Source organism: Pagrus major, chromosome 5, assembly GCF_040436345.1.
Source record: "Pagrus major chromosome 5, Pma_NU_1.0".
NCBI lineage: Eukaryota > Metazoa > Chordata > Actinopteri > Spariformes > Sparidae > Pagrus > Pagrus major.
Genome location: NC_133219.1, coordinates 19,950,099 through 19,966,795, shown reverse-complemented (window position 1 = coordinate 19,966,795; position 16,697 = coordinate 19,950,099). Strand labels below are relative to the sequence as shown.

Below are 16,697 nucleotides of genomic sequence, written 5' to 3'. Positions count from 1 at the left end.
GAGGGGAATTCAATCTAAATAAAAAGGTGTTTACAAAGACTCTAATTTGTGACTGTTACTTTTAGTGAAAATATGATAAACTGGGGGCCATGATTTATTCCACACCCGTAGCCTGTCTACAAATTAGGGGGGGTTTCAACAAGGATATGACTAAAAAAGAGAGGCTTGGATACAGAAGCTGATGGATAGACAGCATTCTAGTGGCCTAAAGAAAGAAAAAACACATTTATTCTCTCACTTCTATCTATTAACACTTCAAGCATCATTTACAAAGCAACAATGACACAAAGTTTCCCGTTCACATAACGTCACAGCCACAATCTCTATGGGAATTAATCTGTACATATTTTTTTAAACGGTTTCTGGTTTGTCATTAGCCAATGCCCATTACTGTCTTTTCTCACACCTGCTGCCTGTGCTTCATCACCCTTACAGGTAGATACGTTCAATCTCTGTTGCCAGCTTACAGTTCATGATTCCTGATGATTTATGTTACAGACCAACACAATGATGCATTGGAATAAGCAGCTTCCATTACAGGCAAAATAAAATTGCGTCCCTGTTGCTGATTCACAAGAAAAGGGGGAAGAGAAGAGAACAGATAACAATTAAAGGTAAATGTCAATTAGGTTTGGTCACTGAGGTCTTGGCCTTTCCGTGACAAGTTTCTATTGACCATTGTTAACATGTAAGGCTGCTAGTGGTGCTAAACTGGTGTGAATGGCAAAGACAGGCAGTTCAATAAGTGCTGTTGTTTTCATCAATGTGTGTAACACTCACTGCCACTGGCCACATCCAGCCAGGCTCAGCTGGGACTCTGGTGCTGAGATGGGCCATATCGACTAGGCAATAAGCCTGGGCCTGTTTATGACACTATCAATTCCCAGCTGTATTGATTTTCATTGTGGCTGCAAAAATACTCTTCAGTTGCACACCCAAACACATGATAGCTGTGGAATCACAGAAACACTTACAGAAAACGTTTTTCAAAACAGCACACATGTACATTTTGTGCAACTATAAACAAATATTCAGACACACACACACACACACACACACACACACACACACACACACACACACACACACTCACCAGCTCATAAATGGTGGCAGACAGTTTAGCAGCAAGGCGATCAGTCTGGGGCTGTTTGACATCAAGGCCACACAACATCCAATATAGATTAACTATGACTAGCTCCCACTGTGTCATGGCTGAGGTTTCAGCCCTCACATCAACTATTCTGGCTCTTCAAAGACTCAAGAACCCTTTGCATGTATGTCTTAGAGGATTCTCTTGCTGAGAGAGTCCTGGCTGCATCCCTGACACCACAGTAACAAGTGCCTGTGGTCAAATGCCTCCACCGGCTAGTGAGTCATCCTGCTGATGTAGCCCCATTCTTCTTTCCCACAAGGCCATACAAAATGCATGAGAGTACCAGAGAGTTTGAGTGTCTGTGAGAAAATGTGCAAACACACACAGGCCTTGCTCATGTTCACAGCCGTACACATACATGGAGAACGCATGTAATCGTTGCATGAAGTGCTATAGTCATTTAATCAGCGGCGTGCATGGACACACACAGACAAGACGGACTTCTACTTGGGGAAGTACACACCAGCTGATCTAGTTTCAGCTCCAAGTATGTGTACGGTGGGAGAGCTGAGCAAAGAGTGAAGTGCTACTCTAAAGCCCAACAGGATTTTCCAATCAAGAGCAGCAGAAAGACAGACAGATTAATACCGGCCTATTGCATGCTCTCTACTGAAAGCAGTGCAAAAGAGAAATGATTACAGTGAGTAGGACATGCAGCTGCCACTTGCTTGAGTTATTTTTTTCTTTTCTTTTTCATGATGAAATATTAAAGAGATTCAAATTAACAGACATGTTGCGCTGCTGTTAGCTGGAGTGTGAGTGGTACTCCAGTGCAATGAATGACAGAGTCAAGCTACTACTGTCCGCGTGTGTGTCCATCTTTGCCAGAGAGGATGAGCGAATCAGGTTTCTTCCCTCATTCTCTGATCTGGTGCAAGAGAGTGAGAACAAAGATTTAGCCCCCTTGCCTGAGGAAGTATCTAAATCTTTTCAACGGCCTCCTTTCCTTAATCTGCCAACCAAGGTTTGCCAAATTCAGAGCAATACTGACTGCCCTCCAGACAAAGCCAAAGCAGTGAAAACAAGTCTACTCTAAATCTCCCAGCTCAGTGAATGGATTCCATGTAAGAAGTCTATGCTGGGTGGATGAGACGCCCTCTATGACTTTCTTGAAGGCCGTGTTCTTGGAGGGAAAACGATGATGTCATGCAGTCATTCTCCGGGGCCTCGCGGGATGGCGGGGGATGTTGTGATTCACGGTTATACATTTATGGCTCGGACTCTCAGAGCTGTTTGCTTCATAACAGACCGAATAAAATTTCTTGCAACCGCTGTTGTATCACAGGGAGACATTTTCTGAGCCTTTTAGACCGCGCAGCGAAGAAGACAAAAAATTGGATATGGGAGTGGGTGTTAGTGTGTCAAAGTCTGCAACAATAAACACGGAAAACTTCGCCTTGCTCTCTGAATGCTAACATGACACAGTTAGGACAGCTGTTGGTGTGTCAAAGTCGAGGCGGAAATGACTTCATTGTAGCAGATGAAAAGTCTGCAAGTTGGTTAGTAATTTGACTCATTTAACTATTACACCTCAGTGCTGCCTAAGCATGTTACATGTACAACCTTTCATTCCTCCTCTGCCTTCTATTTAAAAAAAAGAAGAAAGATCAGCAAAATGAAAGAGAAAGACGGGGAAGAAATCAAGTAGAGGAAACCCCAAAAAGGAAACATGCATCTAGGCCACTGAGTCATTTCCCTTGTGTTTTGCCTCTTCCTCTTCTTCTTTTTCAAATATACACTGACAGTATAAATTATGTACATCATCGCTGGGGTTTACACAGAGTGGGAGAGGGCCCATGGGTTTTAGGACTTAGGATTTCAGCTTTTTATCCCCTGTAAAGTCTGCCCGCAATTAGTTTGGGAATTAATTCAGGCTCAGAACTTAGCCTTCCTCTTCCTCTTTTAGATCTGTACTGATTCATCCAAGCCTCTTTTACACACACACACACACACACACACACACACACACACACACACACACACACACACTTAAAGCGAGGGGGAGTAAAATATCTGCCCTGTGGAGGTTAGATTTTACCCACACAAGTGACTTATAAAAGGTAAAACCAACAATCTATATAACAATATCTACTTCCATGCTCAGGGTGGATCTGAGTGTGTATGGAGGTACAGCTGTAGATGGCCAGGCCAATTACATAAAAATAATCCATGTGCATCAATATGCCAACTGTAGCTCAACTAATGGGCTTTTTAAACCCCAGGCACTTAAGTATTGATAAACAATTAGACAGGACGGGGGAATCAGCCACTGTCTAGTTCACACCCACCTCCAAAGTCTCAAAAGTCAACTTCCTATTGGGCTTGAATCGGGAGCGCTGGCCTAACACCAATCACAGCCCCATACTCGCAGGACCACACAGGGAGCAGAAATGCTCCCTCACAAGGATGGTCTTCCACTCACAGATACTGTTCTGTGCGCGAGCATCACATGCACACACATTGAGCCTAATTAAAAGCCATAGAAAACTTCAATTTCTCACTTTTCATCAGTCTTTTGCCTCTTTTTAGGATCAACTGATGCAACATCAGCCTTCTCTTAAAAAAAAAAGCCAAAGCATTCAAATATAGATTTGGACGTTGTTCATCATGACTGTAATTGTAGAGGCTTCGAAGCATTCAGGTCAGTCCTAAACACAACTTATCTTGTTGCCATAATGTCTTCCTTATATGCCCATATGAGATTGTCTCAGATCTGAATAAACAACTGACAATTATTTTCATTGTTAATTGATCTGTCATTTATTAGTTAGCCAACACAATGTCAAGAAAAATGCTCAAAAGTTCTTTAGCCCACAGTGGCTCTTCCAATAGCTTTGTTTTATACTATAATTTATTACTGTATTGTCTGAATAATAATCCTCACGATCAAGACACTGCAACCAGATGATTATATATGTTTGCTTGAAAGGTGACTGAAAGAATAAATCAATCATCAAAATAGTTGCCAATATTCTTTCATTCGATCAACCAGAACCTGATGGAAGGGAATTCAACTCACCTAAGCAGGCTGAGCACTCCAAGACACACACTGAAAAATAGATGTTGTAGGGGCTTGCCAGGTTTTATATTTAAAGGAGAGTGTCTGTCCAACAAATAGATCACCCTGCTGCCTGTTCTTTATTTATTCTGCTGTTTTCCCTTTACTTCTCACATTCTCTGTTGGGATATATTAACTTCAGCAACCTCTCACACCCCGTCTCTTTGGGAAAGCGAATTGGAGAGCAGTCGCTTGTTCCTTCCTATAAATTTTCACTATCACTGCATCCTCCACCTTAGTTGCGTGGTCTGATCTCACCAGTACACACCTTTGGCTCACTAAAACCCTGTGATCCTGTGTGTGTTGCCAATCAATAATTAATCAGATAAATCTTTATATTGCAAACATTTGTCAAATAAAAGCATTGGCCATAAATTAATAACGGGGGCCTTTTATTTATAACACAGAGGCCAATAAATCATAGTGAAAAGAATGAGAGGCATAGATGAATAGACAAAAGCTCTTAGACTAAATGGATGACAGGGAGCATCAGATGTGGTAGTCCTAGTTGCTGTCTATTACGGCTCTCAATCATGTTTATTTTCTTGAGTTATAACAGCCATGAGAGGGGACGCATCAGTATTCAGACCAAGATTCTTTAATTTTCTCTTTTCTTTAATCTTTTGTGATACTACAACTCAAAACTCTTAATTCATGTTGTCCCTCTAGACTTAAATGCAATCATCACAGTTAATCGATGAATGAGTGCTTAATTATCCCTAGTTTTACAGCGTTCACAAAGTGTGTCAGCCAATAACATCCAGACTGTTTTTATTGGTGAGAACAGTAACATGAACCTTGACATGTTATCCAATAGTAATCTTGGCCCGCTTCCTGCTCCTTCACTGTGAATTGTTTAAGAATGTACTTTCTTATCTGACATGGTCCCTGTCTCACACCAGGAAACAATAGCTGGACAGGGGTCATGAGGTTACCATCTATGAAAAGCCAGGAAGGGCGTGTGATTGCATCGGCTTCTTTGATACCCTCATGGCCTGATAATTTAACCATTTCCTCATTTGCCCTCTGGGACGATATCATCCCTGCAATTATCCCAGGGTTTGTGGCCTCCTGGCTTTACAGTGCTGCACATCTGGTTCATTTGTGTGACGAGAGCTTATGTGTGTGTGTGTGTGTGTGTGTGTGTGTGTGTGCGTGCGTGCGCAAGTGAGAGAGGAAAGGAAAGCAAGAATGAGTGAGGGAAGTAGCGTTGACTGGCAGAGTTTCCTCCAAGTCACAGTTTAATTGGACAATTGTTCAGTTCAACCTCGGGCTCTCTGGGTTCACAAAGGCTTACAAAGCTATGCTAGCATGGACTATTGAGCAAGAAAAGGGTGGCAGAAGAACTTGTTTTGGCTCTTACTGCCTTCTTTTTCCTACTCTACGCATTCCCTCATGCAATACGACACACCATTCACATACAGTCTGATGAATCAGGGGTTAGCTAAAAGCTCCGTTGGAGAGATAATGGCAACAATTGTTGGAGTAGGTTGAAACTCAAGAACATGTGTGTTGTCCAATTGCTCAACAGAAATAGTGTAACCTTCATAATTCGTTAGCCATGATGTTGTCTTGATCTGTAAGTTATTGGCAGGAAATCCTGTGATATTCAGCAACACATATTCAGCCAGGCCGAGCCATAGACTTAACTAAAAAATAAAAAATTAAAGTCACATTTAGCCTGATTCACTGCTGGCGGGTGAGAGCACAACACAATCTCCCCCAGATTCATCAGAGGCAAATCTCCACTTGACCCAATGGAGGCTGTCCAGTCACAGCATTAGGGCTGCACAGAGCTTGGGCAGAGGCCTAGTTTCTCTTGGGACTGGGGGGGATGGGGTGGGTTTGGCACACTCTCTGGTAGCCCAACAGATGAGGAGTTATCAAGCATTTACGTCAGGTTCTGTGGCAGCCAGGGTTCATGGCGATCTTAGTACTGGCGACATCACCCTTAAAAGCCCTGCATCATTTGGTAATTCTGAATCAAAGCTTATCAAAAGTCATTAAATAATACCAACATTGGCCGCAGTGCCGAATGCTGAGCTGCCATATAAGTGCGCAACCAACACACAACTGAAAATTGTTCTGCAGCGACACTTAAAAAAATGAAAGACATTTGAAAACACGTTCTAAAAGGAGCCGAGTAGAAATTATGATGTAGAACTGTGAGACACAAAAGCGCTTTGGGCAGGCAAAGGAAGCTCCCAAAATAGACCCAGTGTGGTGCAGTGTATTACCTCACCCCCACTCACATCAGCAAATGTGTCCATCACAATCATGCATCCTAAGCCAAGCTGACATGCCCCACTCTGCCAAGCTAGCCGCACATACTGGAGTTTTCCCAGCCGGTTGCATGCAGGAGAGAGTTAGCATAACAGACGCAAAACGAAAGCCTATGACATGACACTTTGAATTTTTTAAAGACCCCTATTACAGTGAACCATGTAGTTCTAAAAATACCCCTGCTAAGCCCTTTCCTTCATTCTGCTGAGCTAAATTAAGCCCTAGGCCCAGGAGGGGTGGTGGTGGGCAGAGATAAGACAAGTCTGCCATCAGCAATGGGGAACTCTCCTTTGGTGATGATGCTGACTGCAGCCATGATCCGCCAGCACTGCAACTTGGCCTAGTCATGGAAGAGCAGAGAGAGGCTTGCAGATTTCACAGGAGAGCTGAAGACAGATGTAGCCGGACATAATAGGGGTTGGAGGAAAAAAAAAAAAAGGAGGGGGGTTCATGGCCACAGCTGCAACCTCGCCAGAGGATTGGAGGCGCGCTTCTAATGAAGGGCTATAATCAAGTTGCTCATGCTAACCTCCCACACCCAGAGAGGCTGACTTGCCCAAATGCCTCTCTTATGACAGCGGGTTTAGTATGCTTGAGGAAGAAAACAATAAAGGGAGGAACAGTCAATGTAATGCACAAGAAAGAATGACGTATTTAACAACCAATCTGTTCTGCATTTCAGTCTATAACATATCGGTATTGCGTGCGGTAAACAAGTTAAGCCAGATGCCGCTATAGCGCCAAAGACGCTATGAGAGGTGTGAAGAAAAAGGGCATGCCAGGTGAATAAAGGCTGGCATGTGCCTCCAGACACAAGCATACATTTAAAAAGGCCAAGTACATGTCCTTTACTGTACGCAATATTTTTCATCTGAAACCTTCAATTGATGACAGCTGGATCCTCCCGCTCACCAAAGATCTAAACCGTTTGGTTAGACAAAGACAATTTTCAACAGTGCGAGGTGACGACTGAACAGCAGAAGTGGCACACTCACTAGGGAGGCATTTGTTGATGAGACATCTGTTGGGCCGTGACTTCCTCCCCTCCGAGACAGCTTTCAGTAGACCAAGGCCATGACTCAGGTCTGCACCAGCTGCTGGGCCATGACTAGATCCATTTCACATTTTTCCCTGTGACTCCTATCACGGTCAGTGGTGTAAGTACACAGTTTCCATCAAATCAAAGAAGAAGATGCAGGTGAAATAGTTTCTGATCGTGACCGGGCCTTTCGGGCCTTCATGGACAACGACCGCTGAGGCTGTGTGATATGACCATGATCTCACATTGGTTGTTTCATATCCAGATACATATTAACATATAGCACATTTTCTGTAAATTCAATGAATGGTTTACACAAAATTAAGACATGAAAAGGCCTATTTCTTATTACGTTTCTGAATTATATACTTGAAAAGAAAAAAGTACTGACTCATATTTGATTATTTTTCTCCTTTTATTTAGAACCATCATTTTCAATGATTTGTGTAACAAAATATAAAATATTAATATATTAATATATATAAAAATGTAAATAGAAAACCCTTTTCTCCTCTAGTTGCAAACACAATAGTTCTAAAATGTAGTTTTCTGGTCCTTGTCAGCCTCTACTCAAACCATATCCATGCAAGAGAAGCCCTACGTAGTATAACTCCTTGTTCGTCACTACCCCATTCTGTTTCACCTTCAATCTACTCAATGTTTGTTTGTGTTGCCTTTATGCAAATTTCCTGCCTGCATCCATGTGAAGGAAAGCAAAACGACGTCTAAATTACAAAAAAATATAGCCCAAAGAGTGTAATTTTCAAAAATAACGATAAAGCACAAGAAGAAAATCTAAGACGCTTTTTATGCGATATATTTCGGCATATAGCACAACCCTACCAACCACCAAGTAGATTATTTTAAAAAAATCGTTTTCTCTTCTTAGAAACACACACATTTATTTGAGAAGGTAGATGTCTTGAGTACGAACATTGCATCGATGCCTACCATAGGAATGCTTAGGGATGCACCTGCTGTTAACATGGTCATGCGTATGCAGTCCTCATGATGATATAATTAAATAAAGTGTTATTGCTACTTTAGATTAATCCTGTTACCAAATATCTGTGCTGGTTCTCTCTCTTCCTGGCTTCACAAGACCATGATCTTGCAGCAGTGCAGAGTTATGCTGTCTTTTGAAATCACCATTAAAAGCAGTACATGTTAACACATCTGCTAGTAGAGGAAATGTGGGGGTAGGGAGGGCATAATTCTCCTTGTCATCTGAGACAGCATTCCTATATTAGACATGCTAAACCAGATCACTGCAGAACATTAAGCCTGACAGCAGCGCTTTAATATTTGATGCGCTCTGCTACCGTGGCATAAACCACCAAACTGCTGTAGCACCGGCTAAACTGACAATTCTCTAATATTTTTCAAAAGTCAGCCTTCCATCACACTGAAGTGGAAAAAAGTTCATCGCTTTCAGCACAGAGTTGTGAGAGATGCTGAGATGGATTAGTCAGCAGGGAGGAGAAATTTCCACAGGTTGCCCTAGATGCAAAACAAAACCTGCCAAGACTTTCTCCACTGGCATCAAGGGTTTCAACTCGAGGAACACATAATAATTGCTGTCTCACAGATATGTAGAGCCGATCTAGCACACAGCCACTAAACTCATTACAGGGTTGGTGGCAAGCCATAAGGAATATGGGCCTACCCTACCGGTGGGCCTGTCTTGGTTCTTCGACAGCAAAACAGGTAAACTTGTTAACTCTGACATCCACACGACCCCAGAAAAGAGGAGGGGGAGGAAGGAAGAGTCAAACACTCTGGTAAGACATCATTTACCAGGTCACAGTAGGACACAGGAGGTTGTCAAAAGTCTTGTTTTCAGTGCTAATTAAAATAGGCCCAGGTTTTGTAAGGCCAAAATCCTGCCTGAATGCCTTCTGGTTGTTCTTAAATTAGACAAGTCGGGCTTCAACTGAGACTGAAAGAGATTGCATTAGGCACTGCAGCACATTAGAAGAGCTGTGAAGCAGAAGCTCAAACTGGCACATATAGGTCACACCAACAATTGTAACTACTGTAGCCTGTTTACAGAGAGGCAGTGATTGCTGTACAGATAAACTGCTGTGGCATTTAACAACGACTTGCACCTGCAGAAACAAGAAATGCCTGTTATTAAGGAGTAGCAATTGAGGTATTATTGAGTCTATCTCCTCCTTGAAAAGTGAAAATGTACAGGCAACACAAGGACAAATTATTAGGTTAGGCTCAGCAACAGAAAAACAGATTTACTGCAAACCAAGTCTCAATGTCTTCCTCAAACACTCTGCAGTCTATTGAATACTTGCCACCATGTGGATTTCAGTCTGGTCACTACATTTGGAGGATGTCCTTCCCACTGTTCTCTACTATGCAGCTTTCCCTTCTTGTTATGCAGTTTGAAAGATGTTCATTGATTTACTGCCTCCATGAGAAAATCCACTGATCACTGTTCAGATTAATCTGGTACAAAATGTTGCCGTCATAAAAGCTGGTGTGAGCGTAACGTAATTATTGCATAAGAGGTCTCCTGGAAGTTTGGGGGGTGAAGACTTGGACAGGAGAGGCAGCCACCTCACGCTTTGCTTTATATTTTAAACTTCACTCAAACACAGATAAATAAACCCTTCACAGAGCAGGTCATGTATTAACCCCCTCTGCCAGGGGGGGTTAAATCTCCCCTCACCATTGCATCTTGATCATGCTCTCCAGAGAAGTTAAATCCAAAGACTATGTTTTAGTTTGGACAAGTTTCATCCAGAATGGTGCTTGCAAAGACATGGTTTGGTGCTACGTAACACAAATGACAAGAAGCCAACTTTCTGTCACCGCTGGCTCTCTCTGCTCTGCGAGTGCTCATTTTGAACACCAGAAAAGAACTATTACACAATAAAGGTTTCATCTCTAACTCGGTTTTATTAACCAGGTCTCGATACACCAGAGCAGGAACACTGCTCTAGTGTGTTATACTTGTTTGTCACCAGAAACACCAAAATAATGTCACAAAGACCAACTACATTGTGAGAGTGCGAAGGACTATTCTTGACCTTGGAATCATCCTGTCTGACAAAATAAACACAAGATTCACTTCGTAGATTTTTCTGCACTTTAACCACATCTCAGAAAATCATCATAAGAAACTGAAATACACTCGTTCAACAGTGATTTAAGAGATATTGTGGCATTCCCTATTTTTCTTATTCCTATTTTTGATATTCATTAAGGTAAAAATGAAAATTATGAATGGTCCTGACTTTATTGGCCTTTATTTTAACAGTGACAACCTAAAACAGACAGGCTGCATCCAAATGTCTGTTTGGGGGTGCAGACCTCAACAGACTTTACCGATTTACTTAATCACAAATTACCCACAAGTCATTGCAATAAGAACGTGTCTTAAAATAACTCATTATTAATATGTAAAACAATTACTTTATTAAAAACGTAAATCGTGTAGGCCAGAAATAATATTCAACTACTTACACAGAGCTCTCTCAGACTTAGATTCCGCAAAAGAGCGCAGGGAAGACATGCAGCTAGGCCAAAACCCTCTTTTGACCATTTGGTAACATTTTGGTGGATGAAACTTCCACAAACTTATTGGAATCTGACCTTTAAAATGCCTGTTTGGCTAGAGTGACATAATTGACAAAACCTCACAAATATCAAGACATTTTGATACACAAAATCTTCTAGTAGCTTGTTGTTGGCACTGCCCTAAAATATGTTTGCTCCAACAATTTGACTCAAGCCCAATCTTGAATCTGATTTAAACAAGTCCCGGGTGCAAATGGTAGCCTGCTTTAGTGTGAACATAGCGTCAATGAGAGCATGTCTGGCTCCCACCCCCACTCCACCCCCCTGTCTCTGACAGCCACATCAGCCAATTGTCAAGAGCAGCTGATGTGTCCTTTTCCCAGTGCATCCATCAGCATGCACACACACACACACACTCACACAACACTGGTACTCAAAGGGATTTGTGCAAATTCACGAGAAGACCCCTGGCTAACGTCTCAATAATCTCTCACACGGCTCTATAAAAAGACATGACTGTTAGCACTATGCTTATGACTGCCTCTGCCCAGCTAAAGGAAGCCTGTTGTTATGTTACATTTAGCAACCTGAAACATCAAGTGTTAAACCAAGACCAAACGAAAGCAAAGGGGAACATAACAACTCAATCATCTTTTGATTATGTTTCACAACATGCTTTTTTAAAAACCAGGTGTGACTAACCTCACTTGGACCCAGCTGTACAAGAAAGGAGCATTTTGCATGTCATAACCTGAGTATTATTTTACGAGCAGGGTTGCAGTGGAATGAAATTGGAAAGTAATTATACTGTGCACATTTGCATATTGCAGTATCAAAGTCTACTTAATTTGTGTTGTTGAAAATGTATATACTTCAAGTTTTTATCAAGTTTGTCAGGACATAAGATTTCGCAAAATTATAATGTTGTGTTTGTTCAACGAAAAAAGAGCCCCCTCTGTATTCATTCATTTAAAGGTGCACTGTGATGTTCTGGTTGCAACCCTAATTAAGAGTGAAACGTTTACCCGACAATGACAAAATCCTGATAAACAACTAAACTGCCCTAGATAGATACCACCACTTATAAGGAAGTGTGTCGCTTTCTGTTCCCTCTCTCGGTTGCATGGTCAATAGGTTGCGTATGATGCTGCCAGATATAGGTTGTGTGAACAAGGGAGAGGACTGTGCCCTTTGAACAAAATCCTGTCAGCTGTAACCCTGAAGCAGGGCCCTGAAACACTTGACTGGAGACATAATGACAAAAAAGATTATAAAGAGGAGCACAAATCCTCATAAGATCATAATCTCTTTACATGACATCAGTTTGACACTACTTACTCAGGAGGCGAGCAAACTCTTCTCTGCAAAAAACAAATGCAGAGAATCACACCACATCAACTCTTTGCACCTCTTGAGCGGAAACAAATGTCTGAAATCGATTGAAATGACATGCAGGTGCAACGTCATGACGAATGGACTGAATGCTCTCTCAACATGCATCTTCACAAGTGACACAGTTTAGCAGTGAAACACGAGTCTGCTGCCTCTCACTCATGCGCTCTACACACAAGAGATGACATCATGTTGGGTCAGCTTGGGTTTTGGTGCTCAGCTTGCTATCTGCATCTGCCATTTCGAGAGCGTCACGTTAGCATACATTTACTTTTAACGCTGAATATTTAACCGAGCGCTGTGCTGCGTTCAGGTGACGAGCTCCATTGTAGCGCTCAAACCAGGGGGGAAAAAACCAGATGATGATGAACAGATGAATACCGTGCGATTACTGCCTTTTGTATTAAATGAATGCAAGCCAGTATTACAATATAAATCGTGCATAGAAAAGTGTCAAGGATGCAGGCAATGCTCGATTGGTTGCAAGTGCAGACAGACGTAGTAAGATGTAGTAAAAATGTGGTTCGGGTCGTGTGTTGTGGACGGTGAAAGCCATTGTGAATGTGCGTTGATAGTAAAATCTCACTCACAACAATGTAGGGTGCAATGGAAGGTACCACAGGCATTTTGGATGTGACAGACTCACGCAGACTGGCACACATTGCGTGACAATGCTAAAAAATAATAATAATAAAACCTAGCACAAGTTTACACATCGTCCACCCGCCAAGTCGTCTTTACAACCCACCACCCCCTCCACCTCTTCCGACTGTACACTTCATTACGACCTGTCATCCGCTTCGCTCTCCATACTCACCCCCTGAGGGACAAACCAAACAGTGAAGCGTCTCTCCCCCCCTCCTCCTCATCAGTCCACGACGTAAAGTCTCCGAATCGCGGCGTAGATGCGAAGCAGGTGCACAAACACATCGATCAACAAAACAAGCACTTGGCTCAAGACCTTTCCAAGGCAAACCTACGCACTTAACCCCCCTCGGCGAGCCGATGCTGCTCCGTGCACTCACCGCGTCTGAGCGGAGTGAGCGATGAAACAAAACAAGCCCGAACAACGTCGAAACCAGGCGATGGTGGTCACTTACAACTTCCCCTGTGTCCACTTTTACTGCTCTTTTTTTGTTGTTTTTTTGTCGTTTAGCTACAGTAGCTCCGCCGTTGAGACAAGAGGAAGTGTCATTTCGTTTTCGCTAGCAAGAGGCTGTCCAACCGTTAAAAGGGGGGACAAACAGTGGCGGCGACGCAACAACAGAGCGGGAAAAGACGCTCACCTTCAGTAAAAGTCGTCGTTGTTGAATGGCGTGCTCACTTCAGTGGGGTTTAGTCCGACTCTGGAGATGACGGTGTGACTTTGCGAAGTGCTGTCAGTTGGTGCGGACTTCCTGAATGACGGAGCAGCAGGAGCACAACCCCTCGCGCGTGTTTGACAGTTAGTTTGACAGACAGGCGGAAATAAAGTTGACTCGCGCTGCGGAGTGCGTGCAGAAGAAGAAGCAGGCGCGCTCCCCAGGTGTCGTTTCTCCAGCATTAACACCAGCGAGCGGTCGTTTTTTTTTGTTGTTGTTTTTGCAAGTGTCTCATGCGTAATTTGGTTTATCCACGTCAAATACGAAAATGCTCCGCCATGAAGTATCTCTCTGATCAGTGCCGCTTTAAATAACAAGTGCCAACGCGAAAGTAAACGACCAACAACGCTGCAGCTTATTTCCTTCGCAAATCATGAAAGATGCATGGACGAGTCATCCCGATTCTGTTGCAACTTCAGTGTCAGTGAAGCCGCTTCGCCTCCACAATGTTTCCAGTGCAATGCTACCACCTGCTGTTGTCACGGTTGAACTGTAACAGTCACGAAGCAATATACTGGATGTTCATCAGTACAGGAAATTTATGAAGACCACAGACTTACTCAGTGTAACTGTTTTTGTTTTTTTAACTTTCATGTTTGCATCAGTTTGGCTGTATTAATGCATATACACACTTTGGCAAAGACTTTTACTCAAGCACTATTCATATGGGTGACTTACCCATACCAAAGTACCAATTAGTACCAAGGCTGATAAATTCAACCCATGGTATACAGTAGCCTATATACATACATGTTGATATATGCATAATTTTACTTGTACTTTTGATACTTACATTTATTGCAAGAAAATTATTTTTGATACTAAGGTACATTTAATATCAGATAGTGAGTGAAGTGAGTCCTTTAAAAAAAACATACACACACACACTTGAGGAGCATTATTAGATTGGGGAAACAATCCTTTATTTGAATATTTACTTTCTGACATTACATAACATACATCCACAGTATAGAAGCAAATAATAGCATTGATGATTTGCATCTCATAGGCAAATGGATACCTTATTGTGGAATTTAAACACTACTTAATACATCATTTTGAAATTCAAATAACACTAAATCAGATCAATGTTTAAATTGCTCAAATTCTGATTTAAAAAGCCACAGGTCTAAAAATCAGGTTGTTCATATTGGATTGATGAAATGAGGACACCAAATTCACGATGAAAGATTCAAACTCAGCCTGGGAAAAGAAACAGAGCCTGAAAGAAATCGATCAAACCTGTTTGAATATTTCATCTTGCATTTTGGTATTCAGAGTGTCTCTCAATCTGTGTTTGTTCATACAGTCATGTCTATAATATGCTAAAACCGAGCTGCATGTCTGCTGACAGGGCAGATTCTGGAAGAGCACATACAGACTGACCTACATCTACAAGTGACTGCTATTGAAAAAAGTGCTATTGGTCAGAGTTAGGGCTGCAACTTATGATTATTTTCATTATCAGTTACTTTCTAGATTGAATGACTAATTATTTGGTCTATAAAACATATGAAAAATGTTTGTTAAAAATGTCCTATACCCCAAGAATGAGCCTGCAAATGTCTCCTTTTGTCTAATCCTCGGTCCAACACACGTTGACAGTTGGACTATTTGTAAGAATGCTCACAAAGCTGAGACCCATCCATTGAAAACTGGATTATAAGCCCAACAAAGACCCCAGATGGGAACTCACAGTCCCTGGTTTAGGATGCCAGTGCCTTATCCATTATGCCAATGGGGCTTTTATGACAAATAATTTTGATAATCATTTAATTGATTACCAGAGTATTAATAAACTGATACATTAATGGACTAATTGTTCAGGTGGCCACAAAAGCCCTTGTGATCACACATGGTCAGCAGGAGGAGGCTTTTCAAGGTGGGGTCCACATCTCCTGGATACCTTCAAGAGGCTAATTCAAGAGCAGCCTTCAGTATTATGGTCACTATCTGAAACTGCATAGAATGGTTTACTCAAGGACCAAAGTAGTAGTCGATACTAGTCTATAGGCTTTTAAATTCAAAAGCCTGTTACCACTGTTTGATATGTTCTTATCATTTATTTTTCATGTTCCCAGGGCTCCCTACAAAGCAGTAATGATACTAAGTGGGCGGGTAAACGTCACAGCAGGGATCTAAGGATTAATGAGATTTTGGCAGAGGGACTCTAATATATAATATCATGTGATTTTGCATTAAACCGTGTACCTTTGTGTTGTCAATGGTGGCATGATGACGAGACTTGCAATGAGCTTTTGTGCCTACATACTAAGCATAAGTGTCAGAGGAATATAGCACAAAGGGCCATAGCTACGCATGGGGACGCAGAGTTTGTGTCTTCCATATTGTTTCTGGAAATGTGAAAGAAAATCACCATTAAAAAACGAGTTGACACACACACACCGTTACATATGGCTGATTCTGGATTTTAACACACAACTTTGTCTGTTTATGAGTAAATGGACGACTAGATAATCATGGGCCAATTCGTGTGATTAAAAAAACATTAGTGTTATGTTGCTGACAATATTGTAAAGGCTTTAAGACAGCATTTATACTACGATATTGGGAGATTACATAAATATAGTTGATAAGTTGATGTGGCTGACTCTTTTAATACCTAACAATTGAAAATGTCTCACATGTGATGGGGTTGATTACTAGATAAACATGTTATATCGCGGGAAAGCAGAAAGGAGGCAGGAATAGAGCTTCAGTGCTGGTGACTAAATTGAGAAAAAATATTAAAATAAACTAGATTTTACAAGTGATCAGCCACTGACTCCTCGCAGATCCTCGAAGTGTTGCAAAACTAAATGCATAGCGAGCCAACTATAGTAGATTCATGGAGCCAAAACAAAGAGACCCCATAGC

At 41.8% G+C, this 16,697-nt stretch overlaps 1 protein-coding gene across 1 annotated transcript in view; it reads right to left on the bottom strand.

Annotated features, from left to right (window-relative positions):
- taok3a (TAO kinase 3a) overlaps positions 1 to 13,872 on the bottom strand; it is a 67,227-nt gene extending 53,355 nt beyond the window's left edge. The window contains 1 exon segment of the mRNA XM_073467227.1: positions 13,746 to 13,872. The gene's annotated coding sequence lies outside the window, so the exon portion shown is untranslated.
- Positions 13,873 to 16,697: the final 2,825 nt, after the last annotated feature.